General features: G+C 31.8%; 7 non-coding genes across 7 annotated transcripts; all 7 read left to right on the forward strand.

The window, feature by feature from the left end:
• The first annotated feature begins 1,637 nt into the window (after window positions 1–1,637).
• TRNAF-GAA (transfer RNA phenylalanine (anticodon GAA)) lies at window positions 1,638–1,710 on the forward strand. The gene has a single exon. It is a non-coding gene; the product is annotated as a tRNA-Phe (tRNA).
• A 904-nt stretch (window positions 1,711–2,614) lies between these two features.
• Window positions 2,615–2,687, forward strand: TRNAF-GAA (transfer RNA phenylalanine (anticodon GAA)). The gene has a single exon. It is a non-coding gene; the product is annotated as a tRNA-Phe (tRNA).
• A 4,327-nt stretch (window positions 2,688–7,014) lies between these two features.
• TRNAF-GAA (transfer RNA phenylalanine (anticodon GAA)) lies at window positions 7,015–7,087 on the forward strand. Its single transcript has one exon. It is a non-coding gene; the product is annotated as a tRNA-Phe (tRNA).
• Window positions 7,088–8,489: 1,402 nt separating this feature from the next.
• TRNAF-GAA (transfer RNA phenylalanine (anticodon GAA)) lies at window positions 8,490–8,562 on the forward strand. The gene has a single exon. It is a non-coding gene; the product is annotated as a tRNA-Phe (tRNA).
• A 4,304-nt stretch (window positions 8,563–12,866) lies between these two features.
• On the forward strand, window positions 12,867–12,939 carry TRNAF-GAA (transfer RNA phenylalanine (anticodon GAA)). The gene has a single exon. It is a non-coding gene; the product is annotated as a tRNA-Phe (tRNA).
• Window positions 12,940–15,790: 2,851 nt separating this feature from the next.
• TRNAF-GAA (transfer RNA phenylalanine (anticodon GAA)) lies at window positions 15,791–15,863 on the forward strand. Its single transcript has one exon. It is a non-coding gene; the product is annotated as a tRNA-Phe (tRNA).
• Window positions 15,864–17,249: 1,386 nt separating this feature from the next.
• On the forward strand, window positions 17,250–17,322 carry TRNAS-GGA (transfer RNA serine (anticodon GGA)). Its single transcript has one exon. It is a non-coding gene; the product is annotated as a tRNA-Ser (tRNA).
• Window positions 17,323–17,723: the final 401 nt, after the last annotated feature.

The following is a 17,723-nucleotide window of genomic DNA, read 5'->3' on the forward strand; positions in this document are numbered from 1 at the left end:
TGATTAAGGGTTTGTAATGGATATATTTACAGTATAAAACACATCTTTTCTCTTCATTTCATGCAATCATGATGACAGAAAAATATTAATACTTAACCTTGTGTAACCATGCATACATAGCTCAGTTGAGGTCTTAGTGACTTTTGTCATACACATACCTTTCCAAAATAGCTCAGTTGGGAGAGCGTTAGACTGAAGATCTAAAGGTCCCTTGTTCAATCCCGGGTTTCGGCATGTTTGTGTGCATTTTTCTTTTTTCCTTGAGTAGTGATCAGAATTTAATTATTTCAAATTTAAACAACATCATTTCTTAACATAGTTGAGTATTCAGTAGTAACTTCTAAATGATGAGAATGTTTATTTAACAACACGGTGCATAAATACAGCTTAAATATTGTTTTCATGTTTTAAGTCACGCTACTCTAACTATTATGAAAATTTGAAGTAATCTAACAATGCTTCCTGACCACAGTTTGTTAAAACTTTTACTTAAATGTATGATTAAGGGTTTGTAATGGATATATTTACAGTATAAAACACATATTTTCTTTTCATTTCATGCAATCATGCTGACAGAAAAATATTGATACTTAACCTTGTGTAACCATGCAAACATAGCTCAGTTGATGTCTTAGTGACTTTTGCCATACACAGACCTTGCCGAAGTAGCTCAGTTGGGAGAGCGTTAGACTGAAGATCTAAAGGTACCTGGTTCAATCCCGTGTTTCGGCATGTTTGAGTGCATTTTTCTTTTTTCCTTGAGTAGTGATCAGAATTTAATTATTTCAAATTTAAACAACATCATTTCTTAACATAGTTGAGTATTCAGTAGTAACTTCTAAATGATGAGAATGTTTATTTAAAAACACGGTGCATACATACAGCTTAAATATTGTTTTCATGTTGTCCGTCATGCTACTCTATTATGAAAATTTGAAGTAAACTAACTGCTTCCTGACCACAATTTGTTAAAACTTTTACTTAAATGTATGATTAAGGGCTTGTAATTTATATATTTACAGTATAAAATACATCTTTTCTCTTCATTTCATGCAATCATGATGACAGAAAAATATTGATACTTAACCTTGTGTAACCATGCAAACATAGCTCAGTTGATGTCTTAGTGACTTTTGCCATACACAGACCAAGCCGAAATAGCTCAGTTGGGAGAGCATTAGACTGAAGATCTAAAGGTCCCTGGTTTCGGCATGTTTGAGTGCATATTTCTTTTTTCCATGAGTAGTGATCAGAATTTAATTATTTCAAATTTAATCAACATCATTTCTTAACATAGTTGAGTATTCAGTAGTAACTCCTAAATGATGAGAATGTTTATTTAACAACACGGTGCATAAATACAGCTTAAATATTGTTTTCATGTTTTAAGTCACGCTACTCTAACTATTATGAAAATTTGAAGTAATCTAACAATGCTTCCTGACCACAATTTGTTAAAACTTTTACTTAAATGTATGATTAAGGGTTTGTAATGGATATATTTACAGTACAAAACACATATTTTCTTTTCATTTCATGCAATCATGATGACAGAAAAATATTGATACTAAACCTTGTGTAACCATGCAAACATAGCTCAGTTGAGGTCTTAGTGACTTTTGCCATACACAGACTTTGCCGAAATAGCTCAGTTGGGAGAGCGTTAGACTGAAGATCTAAAGATCCCTGGTTCGATCCCGGGTTTCGGCATGTTTGAGTGCATTTTTCTTTTTTCCTTGAGTATTGATCAGAATTTAATTATTTCAAATTTAAACAACATCATTTCTTAACATAGTTGAGTATTCAGTAGTAAATTCTAAATGATGAGAATGTTTATTTAACAACACGGTGCATAAATACAGCTTAAATATTGTTTTCATGTTGTCCGTCATGCTACTCTATTATGAAAATTTGAATAAACTAACTGCTTCCTGACCACAATTTGTTAAAAGTTTTACTTAAATGTATGATTAAGGGCTTGTCATTTATATATTTACAGTATAAAATACATCTTTTCTCTTCATTTCATGCAATCATGATGACAGAAAAATATTGATACTTAACCTTGTGTAACCATGCAAACATAGCTCAGTTGATGTCTTAGTGACTTTTAACATACACAGACCTTGCCGAAATAGCTCAGTTGGGAGAGCGTTAGACTGAAGATCTAAAGGTCCCTGGTTTCGGCATGTTTGAGTGCATATTTCTTTTTTCCATGAGTAGTGATCAGAATTTAATTATTTCAAATTTAATCAACATCATTTCTTAACATAGTTGAGTATTCAGTAGTAACTTCTAAATGATGAGAATGTTTATTTAACAACACGGTGCATAAATACAGCTTAAATATTGTTTTCATGTTTTAAGTCACGCTACTCTAACTATTATGAAAATTTGAAGTAATCTAACAATGCTTCCTGACCACAATTTGTTAAAACTTTTACTTAAATGTATGATTAAGGGTTTGTAATGGATATATTTACAGTATAAAACACATATTTTCTTTTCATTTCATGCAATCATGCTGACAGAAAAATATTGATACTTAACCTTGTGTAACCATGCAAACATAGCTCAGTTGATGTCTTAGTGACTTTTGCCATACACAGACCTTGCCGAAATAGCTCAGTTGGGAGAGCGTTAGACTGAAGATCTAAAGGTCCCTGGTTCGATCCCGGGTTTCGGCATGTTTGAGTGCATTTTTCTTTTTTCCTTGAGTAGTGATCAGAATTTAATTATTTCAAATTTAAACAACATAGTTTCTTAACATAGATGAGTATTCAGTAGTAACTTCTAAATGATGAGAATGTTTATTTAACAACACGGTGCATAAATACAGCTTAAATATTGTTTTCATGTTGTCCGTCATGCTACTCTATTATGAAAATTTGAAGAAAACTAACTGCTTCCTGACCACAATTTGTTAAAACTTTTACTTAAATGTATGATTAAGGGCTTGTAATTTATATATTTACAGTATAAAATACATCTTTTCTCTTCATTTCATGCAATCATGATGACAGAAAAATATTGATACTTAACCTTGTGTAACCATGCAAACATAGCTCAGTTGATGTCTTAGTGACTTTTGCCATACACAGACCTTGCCGAAATTGCTCAGTTGGGAGAGCGTTAGACTGAAGATCTAAAGGTCCCTGGTTTCGGCATGTCTGAGTGCATTTTTCTTTTTTCCTTGAGTAGTGATCAGAATTTAATTATTTCAAATTTAAACAACATCATTTCTTAACATAGTTGAGTATTCAGTAGTAACTTCTAAATGATGAGAATGTTTAGTTAACAACACGGTGCATAAATACAGCTTAAATATAGTTTTCATGTTGTAAGTCACGCTACTCTAACTATTATGAAAATTTGAAGTAATCTAACAATGCTTCCTGACCACAATTTGTTAAAACTTTTACTTAAATGTATGATTAAGGGTTTGTAATGGATATATTTACAGTATAAAACACATATTTTCTTTTCATTTCATGCAATCATGATGACAGAAAAATATTGATACTAAACCTTGTGTAACCATGCAATCATAGCTCAGTTGAGGTCTTAGTGACTTTTGCCATACACAGACTTTGCCGAAATAGCTCAGTTAGGAGAGCGTTAGACTGAAGATCTAAAGGTCCCGGGTTTCAGCATGTTTGAGTACCTTTTTTCTTCTTTCCTTGAGCAGTTATCAGTTTTTAAGTATTTCAAATGTAAACATCATCATTTCTTAACATAGTTGAGTATTCAGTGGCAACTTCTAAATGATGAGAATGTTTATTTAACAACACGGTGCATAAATACAGCTTAAATATTGTTTTCATGATGTCCATCATGCTACTCTATTATGAAAATTTGAAATAAACTAACTGCTTTCTGACCACAATTTGTTAAAACTTTTACTTAAATGTATGATTAAGGGTTTGTAATGGATATATTTACAGTATAAAACACATCTTTTCTCTTCATTTCATGCAATCATGATGACAGAAAAATATTAATACTTAACCTTGTGTAACCATGCAAACATAGCTCAGTTGAGGTCTTAGTGACTTTTGCCATACACATACCTTGCTGAAATAGCTCAGTTGGGAGAGCGTTAGACTGAAGATCTAAAGGTCCCTTGTTCAATCCCGGGTTTCGGCATGTTTGCGTGCATTTTTCTTTTTTCCTTGAGTAGTGATCAGAATTTAATTATTTCAAATTTAAACAACATCATTTCTTAACATAGTTGAGTATTCAGTAGTAACTTCTAAATGATGAGAATGTTTATTTAACAACACGGTGCATAAATACAGCTTAAATATTGTTTTCATGTTTTAAGTCTCGCTACTCTAACTATTATGAAAATTTGAAGTAATCTAACAATGCTTCCTGACCACAATTTGTTAAAACTTTTACTTAAATGTATGATTAAGGGTTTGTAATGGATATATTTACAGTATAAAACACATATTTTCTTTTCATTTCATGCAATCATGCTGACAGAAAAATATTGATACTTAACCTTGTGTAACCATGCAAACATAGCTCAGTTGATGTCTTAGTGACTTTTGCCATACACAGACCTTGCCGAAATAGCTCAGTTGGGAGAGCGTTAGACTGAAGATCTAAAGGTCCCTGGTTTCGGCATGTTTGCGTGCCTTTTTCTTTTTTCCTTGAGTAGTGATCAGAATTTAATTATTTCAAATTTAAACAACATCATTTCTTAACATAGTTGAGTATTCAGTAGTAACTTCTAAATGATGAGAATGTTTATTTAACAACACGGTGCATAAATACAGCTTAAATATTGTTTTCATGTTTTAAGTCACGCTACTCTAACTATTATGAAAATTTGAAGTAATCTAACAATGCTTCCTGACCACAATTTGTTAAAACTTTTACTTAAATGTATGATTAAGGGTTTGTAATGGATATATTTACAGTATAAAACACATATTTTCTTTTCATTTCATGCAATCATGATGACAGAAAAATATTGATACTAAACCTTGTGTAACCATGCAAACATAGCTCAGTTGAGGTCTTAGTGACTTTTGCCATACACAGACTTTGCCAAAATAGCTCAGTTGGGAGAGCGTTAGACTGAAGATCTAAAGGTCCCGGGTTTCAGCATGTTTGAGTACCTTTTTTCTTCTTTCCTTGAGCAGTTATCAGTTTTTAAGTATTTCAAATGTAAACAACATCATTTCTTAACATAGTTGAGTATTCAGTGGCAACTTCTAAATGATGAGAATGTTTATTTAACAACACGGTGCATAAATACAGCTTAAATATTGTTTTCATGATGTCCATCATGCTACTCTATTATGAAAATTTGAAATAAACTAACTGCTTTCTGACCACAATTTGTTAAAACTTTTACTTAAATGTATGATTAAGGGTTTGTAATGGATATATTTACAGTATAAAACACATCTTTTCTCTTCATTTCATGCAATCATGATGACAGAAAAATATTAATACTTAACCTTGTGTAACCATGCATACATAGCTCAGTTGAGGTCTTAGTGACTTTTGTCATACACATACCTTTCCAAAATAGCTGAGTTGGGAGAGCGTTAGACTGAAGATCTAAAGGTCCCTTGTTCAATCCCGGGTTTCGGCATGTTTGTGTGCATTTTTCTTTTTTCCTTGAGTAGTGATCAGAATTTAATTATTTCAAATTTAAACAACATCATTTCTTAACATAGTTGAGTATTCAGTAGTAACTTCTAAATGATGAGAATGTTTATTTAACAACACGGTGCATAAATACAGCTTAAATATTGTTTTCATGTTTTAAGTCACGCTACTCTAACTATTATGAAAATTTGAAGTAATCTAACAATGCTTCCTGACCACAGTTTGTTAAAACTTTTACTTAAATGTATGATTAAGGGTTTGTAATGGATATATTTACAGTATAAAACACATATTTTCTTTTCATTTCATGCAATCATGCTGACAGAAAAATATTGATACTTAACCTTGTGTAACCATGCAAACATAGCTCAGTTGATGTCTTAGTGACTTTTGCCATACACAGACTTTGCCGAAGTAGCTCAGTTGGGAGAGCGTTAGACTGAAGATCTAAAGGTACCTGGTTCAATCCCGTGTTTCGGCATGTTTGAGTGCATTTTTCTTTTTTCCTTGAGTAGTGATCAGAATTTAATTATTTCAAATTTAAACAACATCATTTCTTAACATAGTTGAGTATTCAGTAGTAACTTCTAAATGATGAGAATGTTTATTTAAAAACACGGTGCATACATACAGCTTAAATATTGTTTTCATGTTGTCCGTCATGCTACTCTATTATGAAAATTTGAAGTAAACTAACTGCTTCCTGACCACAATTTGTTAAAACTTTTACTTAAATGTATGATTAAGGGCTTGTAATTTATATATTTACAGTATAAAATACATCTTTTCTCTTCATTTCATGCAATCATGATGACAGAAAAATATTGATACTTAACCTTGTGTAACCATGCAAACATAGCTCAGTTGATGTCTTAGTGACTTTTGCCATACACAGACCAAGCCGAAATAGCTCAGTTGGGAGAGCGTTAGACTGAAGATCTAAAGGTCCCTGGTTTCGGCATGTTTGAGTGCATATTTCTTTTTTCCATGAGTAGTGATCAGAATTTAATTATTTCAAATTTAATCAACATCATTTCTTAACATAGTTGAGTATTCAGTAGTAACTTCTAAATGATGAGAATGTTTATTTAACAACACGGTGCATAAATACAGCTTAAATATTGTTTTCATGTTTTAAGTCACGCTACTCTAACTATTATGAAAATTTGAAGTAATCTAACAATGCTTCCTGACCACAATTTGTTAAAACTTTTACTTAAATGTATGATTAAGGGTTTGTAATGGATATATTTACAGTACAAAACACATATTTTCTTTTCATTTCATGCAATCATGATGACAGAAAAATATTGATACTAAACCTTGTGTAACCATGCAAACATAGCTCAGTTGAGGTCTTAGTGACTTTTGCCATACACAGACTTTGCCGAAATAGCTCAGTTGGGAGAGCGTTAGACTGAAGATCTAAAGATCCCTGGTTCGATCCCGGGTTTCGGCATGTTTGAGTGCATTTTTCTTTTTTCCTTGAGTATTGATCAGAATTTAATTATTTCAAATTTAAACAACATCATTTCTTAACATAGTTGAGTATTCAGTAGTAAATTCTAAATGATGAGAATGTTTATTTAACAACACGGTGCATAAATACAGCTTAAATATTGTTTTCATGTTGTCCGTCATGCTACTCTATTATGAAAATTTGAATAAACTAACTGCTTCCTGACCACAATTTGTTAAAAGTTTTACTTAAATGTATGATTAAGGGCTTGTCATTTATATATTTACAGTATAAAATACATCTTTTCTCTTCATTTCATGCAATCATGATGACAGAAAAATATTGATACTTAACCTTGTGTAACCATGCAAACATAGCTCAGTTGATGTCTTAGTGACTTTTAACATACACAGACCTTGCCGAAATAGCTCAGTTGGGAGAGCGTTAGACTGAAGATCTAAAGGTCCCTGGTTTCGGCATGTTTGAGTGCATATTTCTTTTTTCCATGAGTAGTGATCAGAATTTAATTATTTCAAATTTAATCAACATCATTTCTTAACATAGTTGAGTATTCAGTAGTAACTTCTAAATGATGAGAATGTTTATTTAACAACACGGTGCATAAATACAGCTTAAATATTGTTTTCATGTTTTAAGTCACGCTACTCTAACTATTATGAAAATTTGAAGTAATCTAACAATGCTTCCTGACCACAATTTGTTAAAACTTTTACTTAAATGTATGATTAAGGGTTTGTAATGGATATATTTACAGTATAAAACACATCTTTTCTCTTCATTTCATGCAATCATGATGACAGAAAAATATTAATACTTAACCTTGTGTAACCATGCAAACATAGCTCAGTTGAGGTCTTAGTGACTTTTGCCATACACATACCTTGCCGAAATAGCTCAGTTGGGAGAGCGTTAGACTGAAGATCTAAAGGTCCCTTGTTCAATCCCGGGTTTCGGCATGTTTGCGTGCATTTTTCTTTTTTCCTTGAGTAGTGATCAGAATTTAATTATTTCATATTTAAACAACATCATTTCTTAACATAGTTGAGTATTCAGTAGTAACTTCTAAATGATGAGAATGTTTATTTAACAACACGGTGCATAAATACAGCTTAAATATTGTTTTCATGTTTTAAGTCTTGCTACTCTAACTATTATGAAAATTTGAAGTAATCTAACAATGCTTCCTGACCACAATTTGTTAAAACTTTTACTTAAATGTATGATTAAGGGTTTGTAATGGATATATTTACAGTATAAAACACATATTTTCTTTTCATTTCATGCAATCATGCTGACAGAAAAATATTGATACTTAACCTTGTGTAACCATGCAAACATAGCTCAGTTGATGTCTTAGTGACTTTTGCCATACACAGACCTTGCCGAAATAGCTCAGTTGGGAGAGCGTTAGACTGAAGATCTAAAGGTCCCTGGTTCGATCCCGGGTTTCGGCATGTTTGAGTGCATTTTTCTTTTTTCCTTGAGTAGTGATCAGAATTTAATTATTTCAAATTTAAACAACATAGTTTCTTAACATAGATGAGTATTCAGTAGTAACTTCTAAATGATGAGAATGTTTATTTAACAACACGGTGCATAAATACAGCTTAAATATTGTTTTCATGTTGTCCGTCATGCTACTCTATTATGAAAATTTGAAGAAAACTAACTGCTTCCTGACCACAATTTGTTAAAACTTTTACTTAAATGTATGATTAAGGGCTTGTAATTTATATATTTACAGTATAAAATACATCTTTTCTCTTCATTTCATGCAATCATGATGACAGAAAAATATTGATACTTAACCTTGTGTAACCATGCAAACATAGCTCAGTTGATGTCTTAGTGACTTTTGCCATACACAGACCTTGCCGAAATTGCTCAGTTGGGAGAGCGTTAGACTGAAGATCTAAAGGTCCCTGGTTTCGGCATGTCTGAGTGCATTTTTCTTTTTTCCTTGAGTAGTGATCAGAATTTAATTATTTCAAATTTAAACAACATCATTTCTTAACATAGTTGAGTATTCAGTAGTAACTTCTAAATGATGAGAATGTTTAGTTAACAACACGGTGCATAAATACAGCTTAAATATAGTTTTCATGTTGTAAGTCACGCTACTCTAACTATTATGAAAATTTGAAGTAATCTAACAATGCTTCCTGACCACAATTTGTTAAAACTTTTACTTAAATGTATGATTAAGGGTTTGTAATGGATATATTTACAGTATAAAACACATATTTTCTTTTCATTTCATGCAATCATGATGACAGAAAAATATTGATACTAAACCTTGTGTAACCATGCAATCATAGCTCAGTTGAGGTCTTAGTGACTTTTGCCATACACAGACTTTGCCGAAATAGCTCAGTTAGGAGAGCGTTAGACTGAAGATCTAAAGGTCCCGGGTTTCAGCATGTTTGAGTACCTTTTTTCTTCTTTCCTTGAGCAGTTATCAGTTTTTAAGTATTTCAAATGTAAACATCATCATTTCTTAACATAGTTGAGTATTCAGTGGCAACTTCTAAATGATGAGAATGTTTATTTAACAACACGGTGCATAAATACAGCTTAAATATTGTTTTCATGATGTCCATCATGCTACTCTATTATGAAAATTTGAAATAAACTAACTGCTTTCTGACCACAATTTGTTAAAACTTTTACTTAAATGTATGATTAAGGGTTTGTAATGGATATATTTACAGTATAAAACACATCTTTTCTCTTCATTTCATGCAATCATGATGACAGAAAAATATTAATACTTAACCTTGTGTAACCATGCAAACATAGCTCAGTTGAGGTCTTAGTGACTTTTGCCATACACATACCTTGCTGAAATAGCTCAGTTGGGAGAGCGTTAGACTGAAGATCTAAAGGTCCCTTGTTCAATCCCGGGTTTCGGCATGTTTGCGTGCATTTTTCTTTTTTCCTTGAGTAGTGATCAGAATTTAATTATTTCAAATTTAAACAACATCATTTCTTAACATAGTTGAGTATTCAGTAGTAACTTCTAAATGATGAGAATGTTTAGTTAACAACACGGTGCATAAATACAGCTTAAATATAGTTTTCATGTTGTAAGTCACGCTACTCTAACTATTATGAAAATTTGAAGTAATCTAACAATGCTTCCTGACCACAATTTGTTAAAACTTTTACTTAAATGTATGATTAAGGGCTTGTAATTTATATATTTACAGTATAAAATACATCTTTTCTCTTCATTTCATGCAATCATGATGACAGAAAAATATTGATACTTAACCTTGTGTAACCATGCAAACATAGCTCAGTTGATGTCTTAGTGACTTTTGCCATACACAGACCTTGCCGAAATTGCTCAGTTGGGAGAGCGTTAGACTGAAGATCTAAAGGTCCCTGGTTTCGGCATGTCTGAGTGCATTTTTCTTTTTTCCTTGAGTAGTGATCAGAATTTAATTATTTCAAATTTAAACAACATCATTTCTTAACATAGTTGAGTATTCAGTAGTAACTTCTAAATGATGAGAATGTTTAGTTAACAACACGGTGCATAAATACAGCTTAAATATAGTATTCATGTTGTAAGTCACGCTACTCTAACTATTATGAAAATTTGAAGTAATCTAACAATGCTTCCTGACCACAATTTGTTAAAACTTTTACTTAAATGTATGATTAAGGGTTTGTAATGGATATATTTACAGTATAAAACACATATTTTCTTTTCATTTCATGCAATCATGATGACAGAAAAATATTGATACTAAACCTTGTGTAACCATGCAAACATAGCTCAGTTGAGGTCTTAGTGACTTTTGCCATACACAGACTTTGCCAAAATAGCTCAGTTGGGAGAGCGTTAGACTGAAGATCTAAAGGTCCCGGGTTTCAGCATGTTTGAGTACCTTTTTTCTTCTTTCCTTGAGCAGTTATCAGTTTTTAAGTATTTCAAATGTAAACAACATCATTTCTTAACATAGTTGAGTATTCAGTGGTAACTTCTAAATGATGAGAATGTTTATTTAACAACACGGTGCATAAATACAGCTTAAATATTGTTTTCATGATGTCCATCATGCTACTCTATTATGAAAATTTGAAATAAACTAACAGCTTTCTGACCACAATTTGTTAAAACTTTTACTTAAATGTATGATTAAGGGTTTGTAATGGATATATTTACAGTATAAAACACATCTTTTCTCTTCATTTCATGCAATCATGATGACAGAAAAATATTGATACTTAACCTTGTGTAACCATGCAAACATAGCTCAGTTGATGTCTTAGTGACTTTTGCCATACACAGACCTTGCCGAAATTGCTCAGTTGGGAGAGCGTTAGACTGAAGATCTAAAGGTCCCTGGTTTCGGCATGTCTGAGTGCATTTTTCTTTTTTCCTTGAGTAGTGATCAGAATTTAATTATTTCAAATTTAAACAACATCATTTCTTAACATAGTTGAGTATTCAGTAGTAACTTCTAAATGATGAGAATGTTTATTTAACATCACGGTGCATAAATACAGCTTAAATATTGTTTTCATGTTTTAAGTCACGCTACTCTAACTATTATGAAAATTTGAAGTAATCTAACAATGCTTCCTGACCACAATTTGTTAAAACTTTTACTTAAATGTATGATTAAGGGTTTGTAATGGATATATTTACAGTATAAAACACATATTTTCTTTTCATTTCATGCAATCATGCTGACAGAAAAATATTGATACTTAACCTTGTGTAACCATGCAAACATAGCTCAGTTGATGTCTTAGTGACTTTTGCCATACACAGACCTTGCCGAAATAGCTCAGTTGGGAGAGCGTTAGACTGAAGATCTAAAGGTCCCTGGTTTCGGCATGTTTGCGTGCCTTTTTCTTTTTTCCTTGAGTAGTGATCAGAATTTAATTATTTCAAATTTAAACAACATCATTTCTTAACATAGTTGAGTATTCAGTAGTAACTTCTAAATGATGAGAATGTTTATTTAACAACACGGTGCATAAATACAGCTTAAATATTGTTTTCATGTTTTAAGTCACGCTACTCTAACTATTATGAAAATTTGAAGTAATCTAACAATGCTTCCTGACCACAATTTGTTAAAACTTTTACTTAAATGTATGATTAAGGGTTTGTAATGGATATATTTACAGTATAAAACACATATTTTCTTTTCATTTCATGCAATCATGATGACAGAAAAATATTGATACTAAACCTTGTGTAACCATGCAAACATAGCTCAGTTGAGGTCTTAGTGACTTTTGCCATACACAGACTTTGCCAAAATAGCTCAGTTGGGAGAGCGTTAGACTGAAGATCTAAAGGTCCCGGGTTTCAGCATGTTTGAGTACCTTTTTTCTTCTTTCCTTGAGCAGTTATCAGTTTTTAAGTATTTCAAATGTAAACAACATCATTTCTTAACATAGTTGAGTATTCAGTGGTAACTTCTAAATGATGAGAATGTTTATTTAACAACACGGTGCATAAATACAGCTTAAATATTGTTTTCATGATGTCCATCATGCTACTCTATTATGAAAATTTGAAATAAACTAACAGCTTTCTGACCACAATTTGTTAAAACTTTTACTTAAATGTATGATTAAGGGTTTGTAATGGATATATTTACAGTATAAAACACATTTTTTCTCTTCATTTCATGCAATCATGATGACAGAAAAATATTGATACTTAACCTTGTGTAACCATGCAAACATAGCTCAGTTGAGGTCTTAGTGACTTTTGCCATACACATACCTTGCCGAAATAGCTCAGTTGGGAGAGCGTTAGACTGAAGATCTAAAGGTCCCTGGTTCGATCCCGGGTTTCGGCATGTTTGAGTGCATTTTTCTTTTTTCCTTGAGTAGTGATCAGAATTTAATTATTTCAAATTTAAACAACATAGTTTCTTAACATAGATGAGTATTCAGTAGTAACTTCTAAATGATGAGAATGTTTATTTAACAACACGGTGCATAAATACAGCTTAAATATTGTTTTCATGTTGTCCGTCATGCTACTCTATTATGAAAATTTGAAGAAAACTAACTGCTTCCTGACCACAATTTGTTAAAACTTTTACTTAAATGTATGATTAAGGGCTTGTAATTTATATATTTACAGTATAAAATACATCTTTTCTCTTCATTTCATGCAATCATGATGACAGAAAAATATTGATACTTAACCTTGTGTAACCATGCAAACATAGCTCAGTTGATGTCTTAGTGACTTTTGCCATACACAGACCTTGCCGAAATTGCTCAGTTGGGAGAGCGTTAGACTGAAGATCTAAAGGTCCCTGGTTTCGGCATGTCTGAGTGCATTTTTCTTTTTTCCTTGAGTAGTGATCAGAATTTAATTATTTCAAATTTAAACAACATCATTTCTTAACATAGTTGAGTATTCAGTAGTAACTTCTAAATGATGAGAATGTTTAGTTAACAACACGGTGCATAAATACAGCTTAAATATAGTTTTCATGTTGTAAGTCACGCTACTCTAACTATTATGAAAATTTGAAGTAATCTAACAATGCTTCCTGACCACAATTTGTTAAAACTTTTACTTAAATGTATGATTAAGGGTTTGTAATGGATATATTTACAGTATAAAACACATATTTTCTTTTCATTTCATGCAATCATGATGACAGAAAAATATTGATACTAAACCTTGTGTAACCATGCAATCATAGCTCAGTTGAGGTCTTAGTGACTTTTGCCATACACAGACTTTGCCGAAATAGCTCAGTTAGGAGAGCGTTAGACTGAAGATCTAAAGGTCCCGGGTTTCAGCATGTTTGAGTACCTTTTTTCTTCTTTCCTTGAGCAGTTATCAGTTTTTAAGTATTTCAAATGTAAACATCATCATTTCTTAACATAGTTGAGTATTCAGTGGCAACTTCTAAATGATGAGAATGTTTATTTAACAACACGGTGCATAAATACAGCTTAAATATTGTTTTCATGATGTCCATCATGCTACTCTATTATGAAAATTTGAAATAAACTAACTGCTTTCTGACCACAATTTGTTAAAACTTTTACTTAAATGTATGATTAAGGGTTTGTAATGGATATATTTACAGTATAAAACACATCTTTTCTCTTCATTTCATGCAATCATGATGACAGAAAAATATTAATACTTAACCTTGTGTAACCATGCAAACATAGCTCAGTTGAGGTCTTAGTGACTTTTGCCATACACATACCTTGCTGAAATAGCTCAGTTGGGAGAGCGTTAGACTGAAGATCTAAAGGTCCCTTGTTCAATCCCGGGTTTCGGCATGTTTGCGTGCATTTTTCTTTTTTCCTTGAGTAGTGATCAGAATTTAATTATTTCAAATTTAAACAACATCATTTCTTAACATAGTTGAGTATTCAGTAGTAACTTCTAAATGATGAGAATGTTTATTTAACAACACGGTGCATAAATACAGCTTAAATATTGTTTTCATGTTTTAAGTCTCGCTACTCTAACTATTATGAAAATTTGAAGTAATCTAACAATGCTTCCTGACCACAATTTGTTAAAACTTTTACTTAAATGTATGATTAAGGGTTTGTAATGGATATATTTACAGTATAAAACACATATTTTCTTTTCATTTCATGCAATCATGCTGACAGAAAAATATTGATACTTAACCTTGTGTAACCATGCAAACATAGCTCAGTTGATGTCTTAGTGACTTTTGCCATACACAGACCTCGCCGAAATAGCTCAGTTGGGAGAGCGTTAGACTGAAGATCTAAAGGTCCCTGGTTTCGGCATGTTTGCGTGCCTTTTTCTTTTTTCCTTGAGTAGTGATCAGAATTTAATTATTTCAAATTTAAACAACATCATTTCTTAACATAGTTGAGTATTCAGTAGTAACTTCTAAATGATGAGAATGTTTATTTAACAACACGGTGCATAAATACAGCTTAAATATTGTTTTCATGTTTTAAGTCACGCTACTCTAACTATTATGAAAATTTGAAGTAATCTAACAATGCTTCCTGACCACAATTTGTTAAAACTTTTACTTAAATGTATGATTAAGGGTTTGTAATGGATATATTTACAGTATAAAACACATATTTTCTTTTCATTTCATGCAATCATGATGACAGAAAAATATTGATACTAAACCTTGTGTAACCATGCAAACATAGCTCAGTTGAGGTCTTAGTGACTTTTGCCATACACAGACTTTGCCAAAATAGCTCAGTTGGGAGAGCGTTAGACTGAAGATCTAAAGGTCCCGGGTTTCAGCATGTTTGAGTACCTTTTTTCTTCTTTCCTTGAGCAGTTATCAGTTTTTAAGTATTTCAAATGTAAACAACATCATTTCTTAACATAGTTGAGTATTCAGTGGTAACTTCTAAATGATGAGAATGTTTATTTAACAAAACGGTGCATAAATACAGCTTAAATATTGTTTTCATGATGTCCATCATGCTACTCTATTATGAAAATTTGAAATAAACTAACAGCTTTCTGACCACAATTTGTTAAAACTTTTACTTAAATGTATGATTAAGGGTTTGTAATGGATATATTTACAGTATAAAACACATCTTTTCTCTTCATTTCATGCAATCATGATGACAGAAAAATATTGATACTTAACCTTGTGTAACCATGCAAACATAGCTCAGTTGAGGTCTTAGTGACTTTTGCCATACACATACTTTGCTGAAATAGCTCAGTTGGGAGAGCGTTAGACTGAAGATCTAAAGGTCCCTGGTTCGATCCCGGGTTTCGGCATGTTTGAGTGCAATTTTCTTTTTTCCTTGAGTAGTGATCAGAATTTAATTATTTCAAATTTAAACAACATAATTTCTTAACATAGATGAGTATTCAGTAGTAACTTCTAAATGATGAGAATGTTTATTTAACAACACGGTGCATAAATACAGCTTAAATATTGTTTTCATGTTGTCCGTCATGCTACTCTATTATGAAAATTTGAAGAAAACTAACTGCTTCCTGACCACAATTTGTTAAAACTTTTACTTAAATGTATGATTAAGGGCTTGTTTTTTATATATTTACAGTATAAAATACATCTTTTCTCTTCATTTCATGCAATCATGATGACAGAAAAATATTGATACTTAACCTTGTGTAACCATGCAAACATAGCTCAGTTGATGTCTTAGTGACTTTTGCCATACACAGACCTTGCCGAAATTGCTCAGTTGGGAGAGCGTTAGACTGAAGATCTAAAGGTCCCTGGTTTCGGCATGTCTGAGTGCATTTTTCTTTTTTCCATGAGTAGTGATCAGAATTTAATTATTTCAAATTTAAACAACATCATTTCTTAACATAGTTGAGTATTCAGTAGTAACTTCTAAATGATGAGAATGTTTAGTTAACAACACGGTGCATAAATACAGCTTAAATATAGTTTTCATGTTGTAAGTCACGCTACTCTAACTATTATGAAAATTTGAAGTAATCTAACAATGCTTCCTGACCACAATTTGTTAAAACTTTTACTTAAATGTATGATTAAGGGTTTGTAATGGATATATTTACAGTATAAAACACATATTTTCTTTTCATTTCATGCAATCATGATGACAGAAAAATATTGATACTAAACCTTGTGTAACCATGCAAACATAGCTCAGTTGAGGTCTTAGTGACTTTTGCCATACACAGACTTTGCCAAAATAGCTCAATTGGGAGAGCGTTAGACTGAAGATCTAAAGGTCCCGGGTTTCAGCATGTTTGAGTACCTTTTTTCTTCTTTCCTTGAGCAGTTATCAGTTTTTAAGTATTTCAAATGTAAACAACATCATTTCTTAACATAGTTGAGTATTCAGTGGGAACTTCTAAATGATGAGAATGTTTATTTAACAACACGGTGCATAAATACAGCTTAAATATTGTTTTCATGATGTCCATCATGCTACTCTATTATGAAAAATTGAAATAAACTAACTGCTTTCTGACCACAATTTGTTAAAACTTTTACTTAAATGTATGATTAAGGGTTTGTAATGGATATATTTACAGTATAAAACACATCTTTTCTCTTCATTTCATGCAATCATGATGACAGAAAAATATTGATACTTAACCTTGTGTAACCATGCAAACATAGCTCAGTTGAGGTCTTAGTGACTTTTGCCATGCACATACCTTGCTGAAATAGCACAGTTGGGAGAGCGTTAGACTGGAGATCTAAAGGTCGCTTGTTCAATCCCGGGTTTCGGCATGTTTGCGTGCATTTTTCTTTTTTCCTTGAGTAGTGATCAGAATTTAATTATTTCAAATTTAAACAACATCATTTCTTAACATAGTTGAGTATTCAGTAGTAACTTCTAAATGATGAGAATGTTTATTTAACATCACGGTGCATAAATACAGCTTAAATATTGTTTTCATGTTTTAAGTCACGCTACTCTAACTATTATGAAAATTTGAAGTAATCTAACAATGCTTCCTGACCACAATTTGTTAAAACTTTTACTTAAATGTATGATTAAGGGTTTGTAATGGATATATTTACAGTATAAAACACATATTTTCTTTTCATTTCATGCAATCATGCTGACAGAAAAATATTGATACTTAACCTTGTGTAACCATGCAAACATAGCTCAGTTGATGTCTTAG

This window comes from Taudactylus pleione, unplaced genomic scaffold, assembly GCF_031769625.1.
Source record: "Taudactylus pleione unplaced genomic scaffold, aTauple2 ptg000815l, whole genome shotgun sequence".
Taxonomy (NCBI): domain Eukaryota; kingdom Metazoa; phylum Chordata; class Amphibia; order Anura; family Myobatrachidae; genus Taudactylus; species Taudactylus pleione.